Here is an 11,928-nt window from a genome sequence, read left to right on the forward strand (position 1 = left end):
CTAACCATTGTCTATGAGTATAGCATCCCTCACTCTCCACCTTCTGTATAACCCCATTATCTGTAGTATGTAAGCTCGTTGGAGCCCCTCGCCTCTGCTGTTTCCATCAATCAATTACTACATGTAACAATGGTTTTTGTTTTTTGTATCTGCTATCTCCTGTTTTGTAAGCGCTGCGGAATATGTTGGCGCTATACAAATAAAGATTATTATTTTTAATAGTAGTGTTTGATCGGTTGTGTATAAATATGGAACACAGGAAATCATAACTCCCAATTTTCAAAGAATGAAAGCGTACAATTATTTTTTTATGTTAAAGGGGTTGTACCAGAATTAACTTTTATCACTTCTCCTATAACAGGGGTCCTGTTTCTCCTCTCCTCATCGCAGGCTTGTTAGAAGGTCCAATGGCCCACAAGCTTCAGCTTCCTGACAGAAGGCATGACACTTTCTCCTAAGATTTCCAGATACATGCTTGAACCCATCGTTTCCTCCACACGTGCAGGTTTCCAGTGCTGGAGGAAGCAAAGCATCCCCAAGGCATTACCGAGCTACCGCCATGCTTCACCGCACTCAGGGAGTTCTTTTCAGCATATGCTTCATTCTTCCTTCTGATATACAGCTGATCCAAAAAAGTTCTAGTTTTGTTTCATCACAAAACAGAATTTCAAATTCTCTGTGGCTTATTTATATGGTTTTGAGTGTAATGGAGACAACTTTTCTTGTGTTTTAGGGTCAGGAGATGTGCACATCGTGGAGATCAGACATGAAGACCTTCAGCATTTAGTATACCACTTTACTGAGGAAACCTCCATGCCTGCTGCCACTAAGGCCGCCTGCAGACGACCGGGTTGGATCCCACTGTGAGAATTCTCGCAGCTGGAACAGACATGAGCCCCTGCAGGGACTAGTGCGGCGCTCACCTCTCCCGCTGCTCCGACTCTGTGATGTGCCGGCTGCGGGCCAGCCGGCGCAGAGCAGAGCCAGGGCACCGGGCGAGACATTTCTGAGCAGGCCTCTATGAGACCCGCACAGAAATAGAACATGCCGCGTGTTTTTTGCGTGCATTTTCACGCGGACATATCGCGGCCGTCTGCCTAGGATTGCGTTTTGCAATGCAATCCTATGCAGGCGGGCAGGGGCGGAAATTGTGCGGGAAATCCCACCGCGGAATTTCCACTCATGTGCAGGGGGCCTAAATCTTGCTGCAGTCACTGGAGGGTGTTTGACCACCTGCCTCCTCAGGAATCTGATGGCAGCCGGTGATAGCTTTCTCTTTCTGCCAAGTCCAGGTAGTGCAGCCAGTGTTAATTTAACTTTGAACTTGTGAACTGTTTCCAACTGTATCTCTAGGAACATTTATTTCTTTTGCCATCTTTTTGTATCCTTTTCTTTGTTTGTGCAAGGCAATGATCTCTTCTTTAACTTTATGGATCGGCAGCATGTATCCACTGCATTCAATTTATGACAATGCAGGGAATTAAGAAATGAAACAGCACAAAGTTGTTGGGGACCTGAAAAAGACAATGACAGTCATAAATTTGTTTTAAAGCGGACAATAGAAGTAACATAGCATTGCTTTATTAGTAACATTGTTAACATTTGAAACAAGAAATAACACTCAACTAGTGTGCACCATATTGATAATTATTGAACTTTGGGGTTTTGATGGATGGGAATAAGGGGAAGAGTTACATTTTTAAATTGGAGGAGGATAATGGTTAAGGGTGCATTCACACGAAAGTATATCGGCTCGGTTTTCCCGCTGAGCCGATATACGTTGTCCTCGTGTGCAGGGAGGAGGGGGGGATGGAACAGCCAGAAGCAGGAACTGAGCTCCCGCCCCCTCTCTGCCTCCTCTCCGCCCCTCTGCACTATTTGCAATGGGGAGAGGCGGGGCTAATTCTCGGAACTTAGCCCCGCCCAACCTGCTTTCATTGCAAACCGTGCAGAGGGGTGGAGAGGAGGCAGAGAGGGGGCGGGAGCTCAGTTTCTGCTTCTGGCTCTTCCATTCTCCCCCCCCCCTGCACACGAGGACAACGTATATCGGCTCGGCGTGAAAACCGAGCCGATATACATTCGTGTGTATTCACCCTAAGACAAAGAAACAACATAGCATTTGTCCTAACCATAAGATAGAGTCAGGGAGCTAACTATTCAGCTCATAATCAAGTTACATGAAGTCTATGGCTAGCTTTTAAGAGCCATACTAGACTGCGAGTAGCTTAATGTCAGTTTTATGGTAGGGTGGAATGCATTGAATCTTTCATGGAATTTTATTAATTCTTGTTCGGTGTTGGTCCAGGCGCACCTTGAGGCCAATGGGGTCGCCTCTGATGCAGTGCTACAACTCACAAGATTCATTCTCACACACAATTATTTCTCCTTTGGCAAAGAGAAATTCCTGCAACTCACAGGGACTGCCATGGGCAGTAAAATGGCACCACAATATGCCAACCTTTTTATAGCAAAACTGGAGAGTGACTTTCTGGCCTCTTGCCCCAGCAAACCATTGGCCTACTTCCGCTACATTGATGATATCATGATCATCTGGACCAACACCAAACAAGAATTAATAAAATTCCATGAAAGATTCAATGCATTCCACCCTACCATAAAACTGACATTAAGCTACTCGCATACAGAAATCAACTTTTTGGACACCACCATAAAGATTTCAAACAACTCAATACAGACATCCCTATACCGAAAACCGATTGATCGGCCCACATACCTCAGATGCGACAGTTTCCATTCTAAACACATCAAAAAGTCCATTGTCTACAGCCAGGCCATCATATACAACCGGATCTGCTCCAACCCAACGGACAGAGAGGAACATTTGTACCATCTTAAAAGAACATTTATAAGTCAGGGCTACCATCCCACCTCAATTGATGACCAAATCACCAGAGCCATCAGGATACCCAGAAATCAACTACTCCAATACAAGGAGAAGGAAAGAAACAATCGTGTGCCTCTAGTAGTGACCTACAATCCGCAACTAGAGGTACTAAGGAAAACCGCAAGAAAACTCCACCATACTCTGCACAAGGATGACCGTCTGAAAACCATATTCCCGAACCCTCCGCTTCTGTGTTACAGGCAACCTCCTAACTTGAGGAACTTTATAATCAGGAGTGCATTACCCTCTGACACACAAAAAGGAACTTATCCTTGTAATGTAAGGAGCTGTAAGACCTGCTCACATATACTGACTGCGGACAGGGTACGGATCCCCAACACACAGCAGGACTATAAGATCCCAGGGACATTTACATGTTCCTCGTCCAATGTTGTGTACCTGATCATGTGCAGTAAATGTCCTGTTGGGGGTCTTTATGTTGGAGAAACAGGACAGAAACTGAAAGCCAGGATGAGATCTCATCGCCACACGATTGAACACAGAAAAAGGGAATTACCTGTGGCCGAGCACTTCTCTAACCATGGACATGACATAGGAGATATGAGGGTTTTGATATTAAAGGGTGGTTTCAAGTCACAAAACCACAGAAGAATTTGGGAATATAAATTGATAACAACCTTTGACACGCTGAATACTGGGTTAAATTATTCCCCAGGATTTATGCGTGAATGGGAAGTGTGAGACTTGATTGCACAGATAAGACCCCCATCAACAGTAATTCAGGGACCATAAACTCCCTTATCAGTGTTTAGCTAAAAATGTTTGTGTATCTCTTGTAGCAATTCAAGCCTGATGACCTCCCCCCTCCAACAGTAATTTAGGGACCATAAAACTTTCACTCCGCTATCAGTGCCTAGACAAAAAAAGTTTGTTTGCTGTTGCAGAATTCCTTTTAAGTGCGAACCAATCACATCCATATCTGTGCCTTGTCATAAGTATGTATGTTATAAGTGTGTATAAATATGCATGCCTCTTCAGATCCAATCCATAAGCCTGAAGAAGAACCCTGCGTTGGTTCGGAAGCTCGCTATTATTACATCATGTATTTTTGTTAGCCATTAAAAGGTATCATATCTACAAGATTACGTCGTTTCTCTTGCTGAGAACAATCACATTTTGCTCTACTGGCTAACACGGTACTAGATCTTTGTTTTCATTGGAACAGATCCCAGAACGGCTGCAATACTGGTCATTTATAATATAATGGTAACAGTGATACTATTTCTAATATTAAGGTGTCCCAGTATCTCTGAACCACTGTGGAGTTATGACAAGTTGATTCATAGTGTCACTTAAAGGGGTTGTCTCGCGGCAGCAAGTGGGGTTATACACTTCTGTATGGCCATATTAATGCACTTTGTAATGTACATCGTGCATTAATTATGAGCCATACAGAAGTTATTCACTTACCTGCTCCGTTGCTAGCGTCCCCGTCGCCATGGATCTGTCTAAATTCGCTGTCTTCTGGCGTTTTTAGACGCGCTTGTGCAGTCCGGTCTTCTGCCTGGTGAATGGGGCCGCTCGTGCCAGAGAGCTGGTCCCGCGTTGTCATCGTAGCTCTGCCCCATCACGTGTGCCGATTCCAGCCAATCAGGAGGCTGGAATCGGCAATGGACCGCACAGAGCCCACGGTGCACCATGGGAGAAGACCCGCGGTGCATCGTGGGTGAAGATCCCGGCGGCCATCTTGGAGAAAGTCGTCGTCGCAGAGCGGGGATTCGGGTAAGTAATATAAATTTTTTTTTTAACCCATCCTTTGGGTTTGTCTCGCACCGAACGGGGGGCCTATTGAAAGAAAAAAAAAAACGTTTCGGCGCGAGACAACCCCTTTAAAAGACTACAATATGCAGTAACATCAGTGGTACTAGCATGGTCTTTCTTTTGTAACTACAAACATGATTATTTGGTAGATTTTATACTGTAGCTTCATTTGGTTGACCTACGAGTTCCAACCCGCATATTACCCTGCCAAACGTCTTTTTTCAGTATAGTGGATGTTTCTATTTTACTACTAATATTGTTGAATACAGCCATCGTGCCCACTGCAATCAGTCCTGTTTAGCTGCTACAATTTCATTCATACATCTTAATCCCACGGCAATGAGTATGTAAAAGTGGACTATTTAATGAAAGCATCACCCTGGGGCAAATTCATATCAACAGACACAAAAGAATGTTTTATACCTCAGTAGTTATTGCAGTTATTTAAAGGGCTTGTCTTGTTTAGAAAACCCATTTTCAAATATCCTCTGAGGGCTTTCTGAGTTAGTAGAGGGTCCCTCATTTAAGATTTTCTTCAGTCTGTGAACCAGAATAGAGAACTGCGACAAAAGTGTCTCTCTATTTCTGGAGGACCACTGCATTACACAGTCTACTGATTTCAATAGCCACCATGTAATGCTTTACTTCACCTGTGGTGGCGCTGCATGGGAATTAAATATCAGCAGTTACGTTTCCTCACAAATTACAGCCGTTCTGCTGTGAGTTCCATCATCAGGACATCAAGTCTGTAGCCAGGTTAATAGTCATGAGTCTTCTGTTTAGGCAAATATTATTTTTTTTTTTCAAAAATATTTTACTTTTTAAATGTAGTACAGCAAAAAAAGACTATATAAATTCGGTATCACTATAATCACACTGACCCACAAAATAATGTTACCATGTAATTTTTGCTGCAGTGTGTAAAAAGACTCTAAGGCCCCCTGTCCACGGGCGTGATTTACCGCCGGCGAAGCACGCCATCTAAAGCTTTCCATTGCGTTGCTATGGAAAGCGCCGACCCCCTGTCCACAAGCAATGAATGATTGTGATTCTCCGCTCGTGGACGGCAATTCGCAGCATGCTGCGAATTGCTGTGATTCTCCACGGTCAGCCTATCTGTTAGATAGGCTGACAGCAGAGATCCGTCTGCTGTCTCCTACTCCCGACCGTCAGCTCCCGCAGCGCTATACCTCAACGCCCGTGGACAGGGGGCCTTAAGATGGAAGAATTGGTTTTTTTTCCGTTTCACTCCACTTTAAAATTTGTAAACTCTTTTTTTTTGGAACATGACAAATATAACTCGTCCCTCCAAAAACAAGCCCTCAAACAGCTACGTTGATGAAGTTATGCTTATTTAAAGGTGGAAGAAAAAACAAAAATAGGGAAAAAAAGAGCTGCATCACAAAGGGGTTAAAATCTTATCCCTACACTTACATACCTGGAAGTGTAATCAATTAGAGATTTTATCTGCGCAATTCAATAGGTATAACCTGTAACAATTCTGCAACGTGTGCATTCACTCTTAGGCTGTCCATACACATTAGTTACCTGATGGCAGAACGCTCATTCAGCTGACAGCTATCTCTCCTGACCCTCCACACACATGCACACTTGGCTTGCCTGAGCATGCAGTTAGGGAAGAAAATCTCCATCTCCTTGAGAACAAAGGGATGAGCCAGTTGAAGTCCAACTGCTGGATCCTTATCTTCTCCGCCATCTGCCATTAGGGAAGAGTTGGAAAATTGGCCGATCTATATTTAATGTGTATAGCCCCCCACCCTCCCCCCGTAGGCTATGTCACATGATACGAATTTGCTGCGGAATGTTCACAGCGGACATTCGAGACAATATTAGCAGCGGAAAGTCCGCATAAAAAAACAGAGCCATTTGGTGTGGATTTTGACGTGAATTTTGGAATTCACTCCCTTCATTAGAAGGAGTGGAATCCACGCCAGGATTTAAAATAACCTAACATTCCAGCGGGAACTTCAGGTCAGCTGATAGCCACATTCCTCCATGTTAATTTCACTACTAGATTCCTCTATATATGTTCTATCAGCTGAATATATTTTAGTATGTCATAAGCCAAATCTTTAGACTTTACATATTAGGACAGATTATATCTGCAGGAGATCCCTGTAACTTGAAAAGCTTAACCCCTTCCTGACTGCATAATGTAAATATATGTCACGCTTTGTAGCAGGTGGTGGTAACTTCATGGCACTGTGGTGACACACTGAGGCCAATTTCACAGGGGCAAGCAAGACATCAATAATACACTTGCCAACATGTGAGGTACCCGCGGATTCAAGGTATTTTTGTGTCAAACACCTCCCGTCACTTCAGTACAGTTGCGATCGGCAAGTGTTTCCTTTTGTCTTCAATGGGAAACCTTGAATCATACTCGTGTGCCCCTCAAACACCGTGCAATGTGTTTTCCGGACCTATTGAAAAGAATGGGCGAAGCGTTCTAAGGGAAGACGCAATGATAAGACATGCCGCGATTTTTCAAAAGAATGGGGGTTCATATTTGTGCAAGATTGTGCACAAATCTCACACGATTTTCTCGGGCCTTGTGAAAGCAGCCGGAGGTGGAGGCAGGACGTTTTTACAAAAATATAACTTTTACTAAACAAGAAAAAGGGTTGAGTGATACGCTCCGTAGGAGGGCCCCGGTATTTAAATGTTACATATCAACCGGAAGTTTACATTCACGAATATTTAAATAACAATCTCCATACAACACTCTCAGAGCTGCGCACCATGCGGATTCAATGCACAATAGGTGCAGGGTACATCTCCTTTACTCCTGTTGAGGCAATTAAAGCACTTCAACTCACTCTTTACTAAACCTCTTTATCATGGTACTCCATATTCAGAGTCTTACATCATACTACCCATGTACCGACCTCGGGTGTTAAGTGGCAAACAGGGACATAAACAAATATATCCTTACCTGTGTACATGTGTATTCTATAACATCTAACTGGGACAAAGACATGAACACTCTGCAGAACCTTACCGGCACATGAACTGCGAATTGGACACGAAACTCGCCGATAGGCAAACTCAGACTGAATTGTAGGACAGAGAGATGACTACATACTCGCGGACAGACACAAACCAACGGCTGAAAACCGCTCAAAAAAATGCACCAAGCATACCAGCATACATAAACAGATGGAATAGATACAATACAAGGTATTAGTTCATATTTTGGCAAAGATACGTAAGTCCGCTAGCCTACTTCATGGATCCTCGTTGTCTCATGGGTCCCTATACTAACGAGACAACTAACCCCGGGAAATATGCCTGCAATGCAGGGCGATTGTCCCGATAGGGACAAACCCGCACTGGAACCCAGGGACCTACCTCATTCTAGATGGTAAAGGACCCACAGCAAAGCACAGTTCACACTACATGTACCGAGAACTGCACAGACATGCAGGAACATGACATTGTTCACACTGAACATACTGAACAAACAGAGAAAAGGGCAGCAACCTCTAGCAGAGGAGCTAGTATATATGAGCAACAGACCTTGGGGATTGGTTGGCTGTAGCAATCCACACCCAGCCAGCTCAATCAACACCACCTGTGAAGCTATGCTGCTGAAAACCCAAGCGGTCCAACAGATCCCAGCAGAAACCCTAACAATCTGGCTTCACCCTGACTACGCTACCTGCCTCATCCTTTTGTACCGCAACCGATACTACCCGTGTACCGACCTCCGGCTTTCCCTGACCATGCCATCATCCTGCACTGGCCGCAACAAGAGACTCTGACCTGAACCTGACAGTAACAGTCAAAGACACTGGACATACAATAATACAGACTTACTACAGATAATGAAAAGCTGGGAAATATACTTAAGCAAGGATAGTAAACAATGAATAAATGTTGTATAACGTAAGCATTTAGTTCTACAGTCCTGACTATTGCCAGCTAACTATCACAAGACTTAGTATACACGTTAAGCAATTAATGATTAATGAACACAAATACAATAACGTTCTCTGTTCAACGAGCTCTATCATATTTCTACAGAAGGTAAGAACTCAAAAGGAGTAGTTTGCCACGCACAGTCAGTCTCAAAGGGATCATCTGAGGACTTTGTCAAAAGAAGGGAAAGAGATGTGGGTTTGGTACAGAATTCCAGCAAAGCTATGTTTTATCTCCAACAACATACGATTGCCAACGAATGTGCCCATATCTGACTGTATAGCATAATGTTTCTCTGGTTCTTTATAGCAGGCCTGCTTATTGGCTGTCACTATTTGGTCGTGTGCACACGCTTAGTTTATATTGAGGACTGTCCTCACTTACGACTCTGAGGCAAAGCATTTCTAATGGACTTTTGTGTTCATCACTGTTGCAACACAACACAGCAATCTCTCGATGCTCTACTAGCGACTCCACTGCAGACCTCCAGGGTTCAGCAGAGATAGCTTCTTTGATGCAGTGATGGCTCAGACTGGGACAAACTGCACACACGGTCACTAAACGTTCCCTAGTGTCATGCAGCTGCACAATGTCCTACACTGCTTATCTGGTCTCTCTGCCAGCACTCAGCAACACTTCTCCAGCTGTTGCCTCTCTCTGTCATTGCCTCTCAGGCCTCAGTGACTCAGCTCTTTTCACTTCTCTCAACTTCCTCTTCCCCTCTCAGTGTCCCATATAACCTAACCTGTCAATGAGTTTAATGAACATGCCTTTTTCCTGCCATTTCCCATTCTAACGTCTAGATGGCACTAAAAGATCACATTGATATAAGCCATGCATTTGTTAGATTACTTTGTTTGGCTTCATTACTGCATAAACCGATTCCTGTTAGATTAATAATGCACAAATAACCACAAAATGCTCATAATAATCTGCTACCCCACTGATACTGTCATCACTGATAGGACATTGTCAGACTGTGTCAGGACGTGCCTGATCGAAAAGTGAAATAGTAACACTACCAATTTTTTTCATATATTTCCAGGAGGAATAACAGAGGAACATAAAATTCCTGGTAGGTACTGGTTCCACAACCTCTGTTGCCTGATTCAAAGCAAGTGCCACATTGGCCAACTCTTCACTGATTTCAAAGGGAAGCAGCCAATGTGTATTACAGAAAGGGAGTTGAGGTTCGTACACCAGTCAGGTATTTAAGTAATTTCTTGTGGATATTCCTTCAATGTTTATGCAGGGAATACCCACCCCTTTAATATCAGGTCTAGGGTCGGGTGCTGCAGATAAGGCACAGAAGCAACAATGCAGACAGTAGATAAAGAACTAGGTGAGGTGGAATGGGTATCTGGGGAGGGAGCCACTCAACTTTAACTTTACAGCATCTCTTTCTGCTGTGAAGTGGTCTTGAGGACTACTTCTGGGCAGTAAAAAAAAGCATGATACAAAATAAATAAATCTAACATTATTGAAGAAATAGAAATAAATTATCTTTTATGTATATATTAAAATCATTTTTGGGAATAGTGGCACTTTAAAGGTAAGATTCTGATTCTAGATGAAAAAAAGAGGTATTCACTGCATTGACTGAGGAGTGAATCAGCAATGTCCTCACATTACATGTACTGTACAACTGGAAGATACGATGAAGCTGTCACGTAAGCAGCTGAATTTCACAGACACATGCACACTGGCCTTCTGAAAATAGAAGAGGCGCCAGCAGCTATGAACCAGGATGAACTGCTGGGCAAAACGTAGAATCCACAGTGACGCAGAAATAACATAGCTATTGTGGCCAGTAACAGGGGTGATACTATAGGGGGTGCAGAGGTAGCAGTCACACCTCAACCCTGCTTTCTGAGGGGCCTTTGCCATGTGAAGGCACTTGTATTAGAAATTGCAAATGGTACGGGGTCCCGTTACTGGTTTTGCATTGCAGCCCAGGAGCTTATGTGCTGGCCAGTATTAGACAAACAAAGTTGCCACAGGGCAATCACTGAATGACCCCACCGAAGTAAAACATAACCTTTATTATATAAGTGGAATAAAACACCTATGAAAATATTAAAATGACAAGACTCTAGCAGCTTCTATAGACTAAAGTATTCATGGATCATCGATTATGCCATAATGTATAGAAATTGGGAGGTCACCAAGCAGACTCCAACGGTATCATGCTGGAATATGAAGGTATTGAACGCTGGCCACAACCCCCCACATGTATATACAGAGTAGCACTAAGGTCCTGAGCTAAAACCTAACCATTAGTCTCCCCAACATATTTCACCTAACTAGGTGTCATCAGGGAAAGAATGGGGCTATAATGAATACGGCTCCGCAATGACAGCCCTTAAATGGCAAATAGCTGGGACAAACAATCCTACGTCCAATGGGATCACATATATACGGAGGCGTAACTATAGAGGGTGCAGGGGATGCGGTTGCACCCGGGCCCAGGAGCCTTAGGGGGCCCATAAGGCCTCTCTTCTCCATATAGGGAGCCCAGTACTATGAATAAAGCATTATAGTTGGGGGCCCTGTTACAGGTTTTGCATTGGGGCCCAGAAGCTTCAAGTTATGTCTCTGTGCAGCATGGCTTAGGTATGGGTACAGATACAGATGGGGGGGGGGGGCAGCTCACCTTTTGCATTAGGGCCCCTGAGCCTTTAGTTGCACCCCTGCATATATAGTTTCATCCAATAAGGAGCCTGCTTCAGTGGCGCTCCGGGATTAGACATGAGAACTACTACAATTGGCGGAATATGCTGTCCATTATGAATGACAAGCACGGATATTGTCTCCCTATTGGATGTAGCTGTACATCATGGAGTGTTAAGCTGGGTGTTGTCCGGGTGTGAACAGTTATTTTTATGTGTCCCCAAACGTTTTTAACAATAAAAGCAGCTGTACTCACTCGTTTATTCCCCTGGCGATTTAGTGCTGCAGTTCCCGCGGTCTTCGTTTAGGAATGACTACCACCTGACCGCTGCAACCCAAGGGCCACAGTAGTTACATGCTATTCTCCAGCTATAACAGCTCAGATGTTGGGAGTCGTGATGCCAGGAGAAGGCATATAACCATTGTGGCCTATGATTGGCTGCTGGATTGCTGCGGGAACAAATGGGTAAGTAGAACAGCTTTTTTAATAGGTTTTTACTTGTATTTTTAATTATAAAACAAATAATACAAGGCAGAATGACAATGAAATCTATAGACATGTAAAAGAAGATAGAAGTATCACGTGGCAGTGCATATCATAATCTGACGTAGAGAGATCTTCACTTGAC

The 11,928-nt window shown here is 43.7% G+C and overlaps 1 long non-coding RNA gene across 1 annotated transcript; it reads right to left on the reverse strand.

Moving 5' to 3' along the window:
- Nucleotides 1-287: 287 nt before the first annotated feature.
- LOC136631549 (uncharacterized) lies at nucleotides 288-6,387 on the reverse strand. Its single transcript, XR_010793053.1, has 2 exons — nucleotides 6,236-6,387; nucleotides 288-1,514 (listed from the first exon to the last, which is right to left on the reverse strand). It is a non-coding gene; the product is annotated as an uncharacterized lncRNA (long non-coding RNA).
- Nucleotides 6,388-11,928: the final 5,541 nt, after the last annotated feature.

The sequence above is a fragment of the Eleutherodactylus coqui genome, chromosome 6 (genome assembly GCF_035609145.1).
Source record: "Eleutherodactylus coqui strain aEleCoq1 chromosome 6, aEleCoq1.hap1, whole genome shotgun sequence".
Taxonomy (NCBI): domain Eukaryota; kingdom Metazoa; phylum Chordata; class Amphibia; order Anura; family Eleutherodactylidae; genus Eleutherodactylus; species Eleutherodactylus coqui.